This window comes from Cyprinus carpio, chromosome B1, assembly GCF_018340385.1.
Source record: "Cyprinus carpio isolate SPL01 chromosome B1, ASM1834038v1, whole genome shotgun sequence".
NCBI lineage: Eukaryota > Metazoa > Chordata > Actinopteri > Cypriniformes > Cyprinidae > Cyprinus > Cyprinus carpio.
In genome coordinates, this window is record NC_056597.1 from 31,276,466 (window position 1) to 31,282,107 (window position 5,642).

The window sequence follows — 5,642 nt, forward strand, 5'->3', positions numbered from 1 at the left end:
GAGTGTTTGACATCAACACAGCCACTGATGATGAACCTCAGTAACAAATCACAAACTTTCTGATCATCTGAAAACATCAGTGGTGATTTCTGCTTTTCATCATCTAGACCATCAAGATGACACAACTTTACACACTCCTCATAAATCTGTGGAGTCCAAGATCTTGAAGTTCAGGATTGAAAGTCCAGCATAAGCTTGTAAGACTGTAACTGATATCTCGGATCAAGTTCAGCTCTTCCGAAATGGAAGCAAAAACAGAAATACCACACACACTACCATCCTGATTGGTCTTTTGGTGGTCCTCGCCCAGTCCAGCACGCAAACTTCTGCACTAGAGACGGTTTTTTTTTTTTTTTCCGATTCCAGCGATTGTCCTTTACGAAGAACACCCTTGATCTGCTCTTTCTTTCTCCTCACATCCTGCTTCCGCTGAAGGCTTTAAAGATGTCGTTGCAGTAGATTGGGTGTCCTTGTGAGTGTTTGTGTTCTGGCCTGTTTTCCTCCATCTGTAAAACCATCATGTTCTTCATTCACTCTCGTCCTTCTTCTCTCACCTCTATGATGTAGAGCTGGTGTAGATCCTGTTTCAGGGAAGGCCTTTCATTCTCCTGGAGTTTCAGTCTCCAAATAATCTCATCATACTTGTCTTCATTGCTGGTTTGTGCTGCCTTTGACTCTCTGTAGTTCACATTCACTGCCTCTTGACTGTTTAATTCAGAGACCTGTAAACTCGGGTTGTTCGAAGGAAGACCAGAGGAGGCCTCCTCATAGTGCTTCTCTCTTCCCTCTCCTCTGCTCTGGCTGAAATATCACAAGAGGAACAGATAAAACTATCTACAAATCAAGGATGTATAAATAATAACTAAACAATAAGATGTCATCAGATAAGATGCATTTCTTTTACCTTTTTTGTAAAGGGCGTTTAAAAAACTGTATTTGCAAGTTTCACATTGTAGAACAGCTGGGCTCCAGTACTTCTGCCTACATCACGTATGCTTGATTATGGGGATGACATGCAGTTCAGCTTGTTTGCTAACGGACGCACCCCACCAGGGCATTGCAGGACAAAAATAGTAGGCTAAATCGTGCACACGATTTACTAATTCGTTCCCTCAATGTACTAAAACGTGCACATGATTACTATTGCGTTCCCTCGATTTGCTAAAAAAAAAAATTGAGGGAACGCAATAGAAAATCGAGGGAACGCAATAGTAATCGTGTGCACGTTTTAGTACATATGAGGGAACACAAAGAAAAAGTAAAAGAAAGAATTAGTACATCTGTGCACAATTTATTTCTTTTTTCTTGCATGTCATGTGCGGGAGCTCCGTAATTTGCAAGACAAGCATTTGTGGTTAAAAAAGTAATACAGCTTTATTTTATTTTTTATTATTGTTTTTCAATGACTGATAGTTTCACTAGATAAGATGCTTCATTTCCTCGGCTGGGATCGTGTAGAGCTCTTTTGAAGCTCACTGAAACTGTGGGCGATTTGGACCTTCAAAAGAAAAAAAAAAGACATGAACATCTTGGGTGACATGAGGGTGAGTATAATATCAGGACATTTTATGCTGGGAGGGATTATATCCTAAACAGTAATAAATATCTTCTCGGTCACAGAATTCTTCAATTCTTTAAACTTTCGAATGACGTAGCATATACTTTTCTTTCCACTGAACCTGCAGTATTTAAATTGAAACGGAAGTGCTAAAAATAAAATTAGATTTAAAAAAATTATATCTTAAATATAAGAGTAGTTGGTTATTAATCTCTCTCTCTCCATCTCTCCTTCCCTCTCCTTCCTCCCTCTCTCTCTCTCATCTCTCTAATTTATAATAGGAGGTAGTCTGATGAACAGAGCTTGTAGAGTTCAGGTGATAGGTTATCCGATCTCTTTCTCCCAGTATGCTATTATTTACAGCTTTCAAACGTGAGGGAGCTTTTGCTATGGTCTGGAAGCCACTGTAGAACCGAGCCTGGGCTTGGCTGAAAACAAGCTGATGACAGAGATTCATCTTATGAATGAGGACCACTTGTCCTGATCAATTACTGTCTGCTCAATGTTTTTGCCCATTAAAATATGCACCCAGCCTTATCACTAAACAGCAGTTATTATACTTTGAATGTAAACATTGTAAAGAATAATAATTTTGTTTTGAAAGTGTTACATATTAGAATTTCATGTGTTTCAGCCGACAGCCTTTCAAAAATATAATAATAAATAGAAATAAAAAGTTAAAAACAACCAACATAACATACCCACAAAACATCACGGGTCAAGAGCCCAACAAAGACCCACGGTACTTCGTGATGGTGATTTCAAATGAAATGATATAATCTCTAAATCTCTGTTAATTCTCAATCAATTTTCTGTTCCGTCTGACAGAATAAAGTCAAGTCTGCGGTTTATTCATGTGAAGCTGGTGATGCTGTTTGTGGGGTTGTTTATCCGACTTGAGAGATTAATGTATTTTTTTTTATTTTAGGTTTATTTCATCAAGGCAGTGTCTGAAGTCAGTTGTAGTTCTTGTGTTTCTCTTTTTCGTAGTGATTCTGGTTTGTTAACGCAGCTGTTTCGATCACTAAGGCTCAATCAGCACATAATTATCTTCTTAACGCCAGCACTGCTTCAGTGCTACTTTACACGCTGTATGTGGAGACACATGAACACTGAGGAGTTGTTGGGGACTGTTGCTGTTTTTAAATCAGACTTGAAGATTAATGTATTTTAATTTCAGTTGATTTCATCGAAGGCTGTGGCTGGAAGCATTTTTGTAGTTCTTTTTGTTTCTCTTTCCTATACACAGCGAAAGCCCCCGGCTGCAACAATGCAGATGGAGGTGGGTCACGTGTCGCCCCGACCCCCCATACCACTCTGATGTTTTAAATCGTCTTTCTAGACATACATGATGTACGGCGCAACTACGATTATGTTGATAATCGATTATCGTCGATTATTTTTACGATTAAATCGATGATCGGTTTAATGTAACTTTATTTTTAGTTTTTGCCCATGTTTTTTCCCCAGTAAATTATCAAAGGGTCTTATCATTCACATTACTTTTTAGAGATTTTAAACCATTTTGCATTGTCATAATCCTCAATCAAAAACCTACCTGGGAGTTGTTGTTTTATTATGTGTAGTTATCCTTTGTCGAACTCTTTTCTTCAATCAAAACACTGACCATACATACTCAGGCAAATTTTCCACAAGGAGATTTCAAATAATGTGTTCACTCATGGCAGTCCGTAGGGCTCCCTAAAGTGAGTTTAACATTCCGAAACAAAGCTTAATTAAGGAATCGTTCAGAACATTTTTTCACGAAGAATAAGAAATACAACAGAATAAAATGGCACGTAAATTGAATTTAAGTATTTTTTTTTCCTGTAAACACAACAGCTTCTTATACCTGGGGAAAAGCTTTATAGCTTCTTGCCGGTGAATTCGTTAAACCAATTCTTCGTATAAAGTGCCAACTGGCCTGAAAACCTGAATGGAAACTCAAAATTCGTTAAAATAAAATTTAATTACAGTAAAACCCATCAGAAGGTTGTCCAGACACAAAATTGGACCACACACAAAAAACCCAGCCTTGTGGAAAAAGAGGGCAGTGAATCCTTAGAAAGAAAAAAAGGCATTTCAAATACATTTAAACATTAACCTCTCTCATTCAGTCATAATGTAGGCTTGCAAGAGCTGGAAATTGAATGAACTGGTTAAACGACAAAGCTTTAAATGTTAATTGTTAAAAAGCAATGTTATTCAGCTTTTACGAATAAACATTTGCAAACAACTTGTACTGCAGACATCTGCCCAAATAAAATCTTTGCACACTGTGAGTGTAAGTCGGATTTCAAATATGTATGTGGTCTCTTATTAACCAGTGCAAAATTCAAAAATTGTAATTTTCAATAGAGATTATAAAATGTTAAACAAAAAGCTTATGCCTGAACTGACACCGGGAAACTTCGACACCTGTGGGAAATGAGTTTTGCAAGAACACTAGAACCATACTTCATTTGAGAAACTTTGCTACAGTGCAAAAAGGCAACATGTCAAATGTTAAGGGTTAACCAGTTAGGATGCCTCTTTTTAGAGGATATGTTTCCCTGCGCAGTTTACAGGTTTATCTTTCTTTTTTGAAGGCTCAAGATAAAGTGCTCCAGCCCACTTTGGATGACTTCCGTCCGATATTTTTAATTATCTTCCTGTTTGTTTTCTATTCTTTTCTCGGAGCTTACTCCACTGCCCGCCCGGCCCTGCCTCACCTCATCACTCGTGAATGCTGTAGAGTTGTGATCGCTCGTGCGGGAACGACACGTGATTCTTTTGACAGGATCTAGCTATGAACGATGGGCTGCAGAGTCGGGTGTACTGTCTGAGTAAAACCTGCTGTGGCGTCTGTACTTGCCACACTTTTGGTCACCGCAGTTACACAGATAGCACATAAATGAGCTCCTCCGAGAGGACAGAACAATTATATATGCAACGAGGGAGCAACCAGCGAAGGCGCACCACTATTTTAATAGATCGAGATATTTTGATTATAATCGATTACTGCACGCAGCTCTTCATGATAGTAAATATGCGTAGTTGTGTAGGGGACGGAGTATGTTTTGTTTAAAAGCTAAAAACCTGGGTTTGCACAAGACCTTCATTGCAGATCACAGAAGTTGGAATTGTTCCTGAGCCTGTAGGGGGCCTGTACTGTCCTAATTTGCTAAAGTTTAAGCTCGTAATAGGAAGCTAAACAGATGTATGTGGACTAATTCCATTTATTTAATTGGAATTATTATCTACAGTTTAAGGATTTGTTGTCCTTCAGATCAAAACTGGTTAAGTCGTGGAGAAAACAATGTTCTTGTGTGGAAAGTTGTTGTAGTAAAAGTGTTTTGCACAGAAATTCATTGCAGCGCGGCTTTGTTTTTTGATGGTTATTTTGTGAGGTAGGTATTGTAGGAATAAACATAAGTACGTCGTGCTTTTACTACACACACACACACCAACACCACACACACACCACACCACACTTTGTACAAAGGTAAATCAAAATTTAGTTATAGTCACTTCTAGTCAGAGGGAATTGTGCAACCCTATGGGAATAGTCCACAAATGACAATCTAAAAATATGAGGGTAATAATCAATTATTTCCCAGATAATCAAAACAGAAAGGGTGTGTGATATCGAGTTTTTATTATTTGACTACACAATCTCACCTCATCATTTCTCACAAGGATTATTCCAGGATAAACTGACGATAGTCCCCAAAGCTGGCTTCTTAAAAACTGACTAAATCTTTAAAAGAGCCAAAGCGGTTCTTTTGAAGGCTCTTTTAAAAGGAACGGATCGCGAAGATTCCGGATCCCCTCAAAGAGCCATGAATCCCATCACTCGAATGCTGCAGAGACCTGTGGGGCAGCAGTGACATAAAACGAGGCCAGCTATTAACTCAACTGTATTATGTGTTTTTTGCCACAGAGAGATCTGTTAGTTTTATGTATTTTTTGTGGTTCACCATTGTGCTGGAGGTAGAGCCTGTGCTTTCACTCAATGATGTTAGCCACACTGTTGCTTTAAAGTACCCGTGGGAGGATCAGGTCTTCAGATAGAGAATGATTATGAATTAATAATTTTTGAAAA